The sequence below is a fragment of the Rhagoletis pomonella genome, unplaced genomic scaffold (genome assembly GCF_013731165.1).
Source record: "Rhagoletis pomonella isolate Grant_MI unplaced genomic scaffold, Rhpom_1.0 Rhpom_scaffold_00008, whole genome shotgun sequence".
Taxonomy (NCBI): Eukaryota; Metazoa; Arthropoda; class Insecta; order Diptera; family Tephritidae; genus Rhagoletis; species Rhagoletis pomonella.
Genome location: NW_023458562.1, coordinates 23,962,575 through 23,970,406, shown reverse-complemented (window position 1 = coordinate 23,970,406; position 7,832 = coordinate 23,962,575). Strand labels below are relative to the sequence as shown.

The following is a 7,832-nucleotide window of genomic DNA, read 5'->3' as shown; positions in this document are numbered from 1 at the left end:
CCCATTTTAGAAGGGGCGGAAAGGTGGTCTAGGACATCGTCGAAGAATCTATTAATGGGTCCATTCAGTAAAGACCGCTTACGATATTATTAGTTTAGATCGAAACAGAAAAGCAAATAAATGGCGAGAGTGATCGCTCTTAACTTATCGGTTTAAGGCAAAATGTCTATCATGGCAGCTATTCATAATTCAGTCGGCAAAAAATCGTCTAATTGAATAAGACAAACTTTGAGAGGATTGCATTTCGAAGCTGTTTACGATCGGTTATTTCGCATTGTGTTTTATTCAATCAACTCACCATAATACGCTTGAGATCTTCCTCCGATGGCTGTTCGTAGCCATCCTGATACCAGATCAACTTGTATATAACCGCCAACTGATTGCGTGTAAGCGGCGGAATGTTGCTCGCCTTGCACTTGGCCACAATGTCATCAGGTAGCAACTAAAAATATGTAAATAAAAAAAATAAAAATAGTTAAAGAATTCCTTAACACCACTTCAAATGATTACTTACCGGACATGTTGGATGCGACGGCTGTTCGCAGTTCATCAGTTCGAGTATCTCATTCTTTATTGACTCACTCTTACAAATAATCGGCGAATTGCCTGTCGTCTGCTTTTCCTTCTCTTTTTGCGCTTTCTTTTCACGCCGCTTCATAGCGCACTGATTCTCCGGCACAACACATTCCGGTCGCATGCCTACCGCTAGGCATTTCTTCAGTCTACACTCTTGACATTTACGTCGCATATACATGTCCATTTCGCAGGAGTGCCCAAATTTGCAACAATACACAGCATTTTTCGTGACACTACGACGAAAGAAACCCTTACAGCCTTCGCAGGTGAGCGCATTGTAATGATAACCTGATGCCCGATCGCCGCACACCAAACACAGTTCCTCTTGTAGTCGCGGCGCTGGACCCTTTTTAATCTTTTTAACATCACAACTTTCATTGGCCGAATAGCCGTTGAGACTGCTGGAAGGTGAGAGATCATCGCGACCTGGTGAGTATGAGAATGAGAATACGATTAATTGATTGTTGTTTTATGTGGCAGTTTATAAGAGATGATTGAAACAGGTTTGAGAGAGTGTTGGCTGTGAGAGTAATTACCATAAAACTTGCATAAAGCCATCGCACCATGGGCCAGCAGTTAATCAAAAGTGGTGAAATTTATAGTTATAAACCTAAAAGTTTTGGTGCCCGACCTTCTTTTAAATATGCATTAATCTCAACAAACCGCCTATAGAAAGTTTCATAAAAATGTATTAATTTTTTTTTAAGTCATCCGCCATATTTTAACATGCCATTTGAGTACTCAAAATCTGACTTCAGATTCGAAATCAGCTACTCCATAACTCCCTTTATAAACAGTTTCAAAAAAAGTATATATATTTTTTTAAATCATCTACCATATTGGATCCACCATTTTGAATTTTTCAAAACTGACTTCAGATTCGTAATTAGCGAACCCGAAAACCGCCAAACAGAGAGTTTCGTAAAAATGTATGTAGTAATTTTGTTACAAATCATCCGCCATTTTGAATTTTTTAGATCTGACTTCAGCTCCGTAATAAGCGAATATATTTTTTATTTAATGCGAAAATTTTAAGTATTTTTTGGGATAACTTAACATTTTTTAGCAAACTAGTCATAAGATGGCATCGCATCACATCACCTCACGTAACATCGTACCGACGTACATACGTATGCAAGTGTGTATGCCAACATGTTGCTATAAGTTTTGTGCGAACGTATCTATCATAATTAAAAATTTTTTATAACATCGCGTGAAAATTAGTCAAATCACCTAATCACATCACATCAATCAATATCAGATCGCTGCATCAGATTTTGTGATATCATATCCAATTCCTGAGTAAATTGGTTCATAGCGTATATCATAGGCAAATTCTATGTGTAATTCTAAGCAAATTTGCCGAAGAAACCTTGGGTCTAAAATCAATTTGGAGCTTGCCAAACTGCGAAAATAAGTTTCGAAGAAAATTGGAAAATTTTCACTGTTCCGCCCTCTGATGGAAGTTTTGAGAAAAATTTAAGGCAGAAATTGATTCCTCGTTTTTATACAAAATTTAAGCACTACTTTACGACACTACGGCAAAATGCTAGGAAACCTCTTTTCTCAATTTGGCAAACTCCAAATTGATTTTGTATCCATAGTTTCTTCTGCAAATTGGCTTAGAATCACCCGTAGAATCCTCCTGTGCTTAACGCTCATAGTACACAAAAAAAACTACCATACAAAGTGACCCGCCATAATGTACATATATCCCACGATAATATCGCACGACTTAACGTTACATCGCATCGCAGGAATTTAATGTCATAGACAATTACTTCATATGCAATTATCACATCAGTCACATCTTAAAATATCCGGCTAAGACTACAATGATCTACTACAAGTAAATTTAAATCACTTTCTATTACTCATTGATTTCAAAATATTTTGAAATTTCCAACTAGCGTAAATTCTATGCTAAATTTAATTTCTGTCTTTACTCAACAGGTGAGTCGGCTATTGAATTGACGCACGTGTGCACATAGACACACACAACAACAAATATTCGATTTTAAACGCATTAATATAGAAAAAAAAAAATTGAGGCATACCTCAAAGCATTAGTATGTACGTCAACACAAACACAACCATAGGATTTCATAAACAGGTTCACAGCACAATCAGACACAATGAGCCACAATTTGAGCAGCACAAATTTACCTGTGAGCATATTTGGCACACCACATCAATTTAGTAATATTTATTTGTATAAACATACGCGTCGAACAGAGTTTGTATACAGAAAGTAATACTTTTTAATAAAACCTGGGTTTCGTAAAATTTTTTTAATTGAAATTTCTTGATTTGCGACGCAAAAAATTAACTTAAGTACTCTGCAACAAAGGAAAACCCCCGCCGAAAATTTGCGACAACGATTCGGACGTGTATTTCAAAACAAAAAGGCCAAACGACGCAGTCAGCGAGCTGGCGGCACAGAACTGAGCCGGTGAAGATGAATGACAAAGCACAGCGACATCAAATCAAATATACAAGTAAAATATAAAGATATACTTAAGAAGAAAAAAATGAATATATGTACATACTTAGATTGGAAATGTGCGAGATTTCTCTCTTTTTTTGTAAGCACGCACTCACACATACATAAATACTTACTCGCGTACGTTTAACAATGACTAAATGAAGGTCTCACGAATTGAGCGCGACCTGATTGTCAGCCATAATTTAAACCAAAATTTTATCGGCAACGAGCTAACCAAGGCGTATGAGTAATCGGCGAATGGCGAAAATAAGTGCTAGAGATTCATCGACCAAGTAACGGTCTGTCTGACTGAACGACTGCAAGACTAATTGACTGACGAATAGTAAGCGTTGTTTATTTAATATATGTACATACATACATGCATATATGAACACAAATGAATGTTTGTATGTAAGAATGTAGCATAGCATTTTAATACTCGTAGAAGCAATCAAAGAAAAAATTGTTGATGTCAAAAAAATATATATACATATTTTCGGATCCGTTTAGAATATGCGAATACGTTGACTGGACTACCAAAAGCAAGCAATCAATGTATTTATTAACGTACATTTCAATTAGATATGTGCATTAGACTGTACCACCTTACAAGCAAACGAAAAAAAAATCACCGTATACCACTGAGCATAAAATATTTTTGAAAAGCAACTCCGAAAAAATTTTTGTTTTGCCCGAACCTAGGTGAAACATATACTATTTTTTTTAGGAGTTCTACTGCAATAAGTATATAATATTTCCTCAGCAAAAGTTTAATGATTTTTGGCGAGCTGCAATTTACTGACACTAGGGTGGTACGTTAGGGTTGCAGGAACGGAAATCTATTGGGCAAGCACAAAAACGGGGTACTTGAGGTCAATGAACTTTTGAACAAAAGAACATCTGCCGAAGATATTACGAAAACTGTAAAAAGGCGACCCTTACGTTCGCCCCCAAAAAAAAAAAACAATTTTTTTCGAAATTGCCTTGCAAAAAAATGTGCAACATAGTGGTGTAAGGAGAACTTGTTTTTTCTGGTGCGCTCTAATGTGCATACATACAAATTTTCTACAAAACTTACATGTATGCAAGGCTTTTGGTACATATGCAAATATATGTATTCGTATGAAATACAACAATAAATTAAGTATGCATGAGCTGTTGCGCACAAGACGGGTGGTAAACCTTAGACAACGATCGTACCACTAAGTAAATAAAGTTAACTGCAGAAACCGCAAAACGATACTCAATAGTACGTAAATATTCAGTTAATTTTGAAGAGAGGCGAGCGTTTTTTTTCAGCTAGCAGCTAAGCAGTGTTTTGATATGCGTAGAACTTTATTTTAAATGTCTATTTATATAGTTCGTTTTAAAAATCATGTTGTTAAGATATCAATCACATTGGTTCTCGAATGATGTACATACAGTATGCATATACTTTCAGAGAAACAGATATCTATGTATGATAAATCAATGATAATTAAAACAACGTTGTGTGTTAGAAAGATATCTAGAGGTCGCGTACTCTAAGTTTTAGCGTTCCACTAATCCTATACATTTTAAAGGTTTGTTCCAATAGTGTGAGGAGTTCCATAGACAGCGCCACATTACCTTCTCTTCACAAATAGCACAAAATAAAAATGCATATTATGTAGAACAAATGTATTCATTCAAAAACCACACGACGCGAAAGCGCGACAAACTCGATTTACATAAATATGCATTTATACAATTCAATGCGTGGAAACATGCTGTCATAAGTATGTACTACATTTACATGCATTTACGCATACATTTTTTTTTTAACTTCTGTAGCTCTCCAATACTCGTTTGTCTAACAACACGAGACTGAGAGATAGAGAAAACGTCAGCGCATGCGCGACAGTTGAATACTTTCCAGGCGCTATACTTAGGTTTCTAGCTAACAAGTGTATGTAGTAATCAAACTTGTATATGTAAATGCATGATCGTTAGTTATTTATTAGATGTGTGGCAGCGTAGTTGTGGGTTTTTCAGAAATAGGCGCATTTGGGATTTAGTATTCTTATCGCGCTATACTTGGCTATCAGCCATCGGTTGGGTAGCTACTGGTGTTGGCTACGCTACGCTCTAATGCGAAAAAATAAACGACTCTGTAAATATGGTGATGAAATTTTTAGTAGAAAATATGTACATACATATGTGTATATGTAAAAATTTTAGTCAAAACTAGAATGAGTATAAAATTGCAATTTGGTGGGGGTATGTCATGGCTTAAGCACAAATCGAAGAACAAGTTCCGAAGCTCAGAGATATGACCTGTATTAACGAAGTTTTTTTCAGAACAAACCAGCGATTTTCATTACTGGCTAAATGATTTTTTTTGTATAATTTCTTAAAAGACATCTTTGTTGTCTCATACGATATTGCTCTGAAGGCTATTGCTCGGCTGAAAAGTCCAAAAATGCTGGTAATTATTTTCTGGTGCATGCATTGTATCAACGGTCTAACAAATGTTACTCATACGCCCTGTTTTGTGTGTCCAATACTAGTTTTTCAAGAAACACAACCCATCTTTGAATAAAACCAGAAGTAGGTTAGGTTGTAGCTGCTGCCTAAATTCCTCATTCGTAAATGCCTGCTTCAATTAGATCGGCGAGACAGGCAAAACGGTGGTGGGGAAATGAGCGTCCTCTTGCCCACATAAGGCCGGTGACAGAGATAGTGCCCCACGCTCTCGATTTCGTCCTCGTCGCGGCAATCACGGCAGAAGTAATTAGCCGGCAGACCCATTCTGCGAACATGCCTTTCCATTAAGCAGTGGCCTGCAATGATACCGTTCACCAGCCTTAGTAGAGGGTGTTCTAATCTAATGAGTGCGTCGGATCTTTTCTTGTCGAAGATGGGCCAGATTTATCGAGTCGTCCCACACGTGGGTTCTTCCGACCATCTTTTGTTTGCCTTACCACCGAAGTATGTTCCGAGCCATGTCTTGCAGGTAGATAGGGGTATGCCCGCTGCATGAGAGCAGCTCGCAAGCTCGTCCGCAGCACACAGTTACCTTGAATGACCCTGCGGCCTGGTACTCACACGATGTGAGTAGTAGATTTTGAAGCTAAATTAGTAAGGGCTTTCCCACATGCTATCGCAGTTATATCCGAGGTAGGCTATCGAGTATATGGTTTACTGAAGGAAGGTAGAAAGAAGATTCGCCAAGCCAGAGTGCAGCCTTTTTTATAGCCGCAAATTTTGCTTGGAAGACACTGCAGTGGTCTGGTAGCCTAAAGCAGAGATCTAGGAGAGGTCCATAGAGAGTATCCCACTCCCTACTCTTAGATTTAGTTTGGAGCCATCTGTGTAGATGGCTGTGAAGCTATCTTAAGAGGCTCCAGACCGAGTCATCCTCTCAATACTTCCTCGAAGGGATACGAGTGGAGAACTTATTCTCGAGCTCCATCGGTCTTGTTGTGTAGTCTGGGGACCTAAACGTATCGGGGTAGTTGGTTGGAATATTGGTGTGACAGAATCTGGGGTCTTTCCATTTTGACAGTACATTTGTTCTTACTGCATTGCAGCTTGCCTGTAACTTCCAAAAAAAAAAACAAGCAGAAGTAAAAAATCAAGAATTTATTTGTACTTCAGCGCTCTAAATGTATGTAATTGATTCGCAACTAAAACAACCTACATGACAATCCGCAGATAAGGGCACCCACCAGTCAAGAAATGTGTGCAAGTCGCTACCGCATAGCCTGTGCCAATATCTCCAAGACAACTTGCCCACCTTGTTTGAGATATATAATTATTTTTCCAACGCCCCAACAAGCATCTGGAAATTTGAGCTCTGCAATGGCCTTGCGTATTAAATAACATCGATAAATTCCATTTTATTAACTTTTATTATAACATTTCTATACATTTTTGTTTTTGTTGTTTACTTTTGTTTTACATACTTACAAAAGCCGCTAAAGTAACAAGTTCACTTAAAATGAACGCTGGCAGACAGTTGGACTACGCATTTGTTTGTCCGCTAATTAATTGTATTCACACTCACGTTTTTTGCAGGTCACTATTGCCCCCTAGGTAAAACTAAACAGTGAAATGAAATGTGTCGATGGAAGTTAATGAAGTGGTGGAAAATTGGTTAAACCTTTAATATCCTCTAGTAAAATGTAACTTCACGGATCACGAACTGATTAATATAAACTGTTTGTTAGAGTCTACGAAAACTATGAACTACACGGTAGGGAAAATCTCAAGTTTTTAAAATACAAAAAAAAAAAAAAAATGCCGAAATACGTTAACTTAATATTGGGTCGTCGATTATGGATTTGTATACAATTTTCCAGATCAGGTAATTTTCCTAAGATATTTTAATTTCTATGAAAAAAGTCGAACCTTAACAAGGTAAAATTAAAAAAAAAAAATTACAAATCTCTTGTAACTATTTTCCCTTTGTATTAAAGCCTGTTCTTTTGCCAAAAGACAAGCAACTTCTGATGAAAATCGATGCTTAAATAATTATGTTTTAAGCGGTCAAATGAAAATGAGCAATAATTTTTTGTATGAAATATGAGCAGGAAATAATGTTACTTATACGCCCTGTCCTAAATAGGCGTATTTAATCATACTCGTACATGGCGTATGCGTAACATCTTCCATGTTAAAGTTTGAATGTTTTTTACTCGCAATGCAAACTTTTGAAAAGCCTCATACCGGTACGTAACCTACGACTCAAAATTAAGTTTTCTTGTCCCTACCCTAGGCCATCGCAATGTTAATTACATAAAATTTTTTT

The 7,832-nt window shown here is 37.0% G+C and overlaps 1 protein-coding gene and 1 long non-coding RNA gene across 3 annotated transcripts in view; one reads left to right on the top strand and one right to left on the bottom strand.

Annotated features, from left to right (window-relative positions):
* LOC118744480 (protein jim lovell) overlaps window positions 1-7,832 on the bottom strand; it is a 68,040-nt gene that overhangs the window by 33,149 nt on the left and 27,059 nt on the right. The window lies entirely within an intron of this gene.
* LOC118744481 lies at window positions 799-2,610 on the top strand. The gene is made up of 2 exons (XR_004993543.1): window positions 799-1,005; window positions 2,530-2,610. It is a non-coding gene; the product is annotated as an uncharacterized LOC118744481 (long non-coding RNA).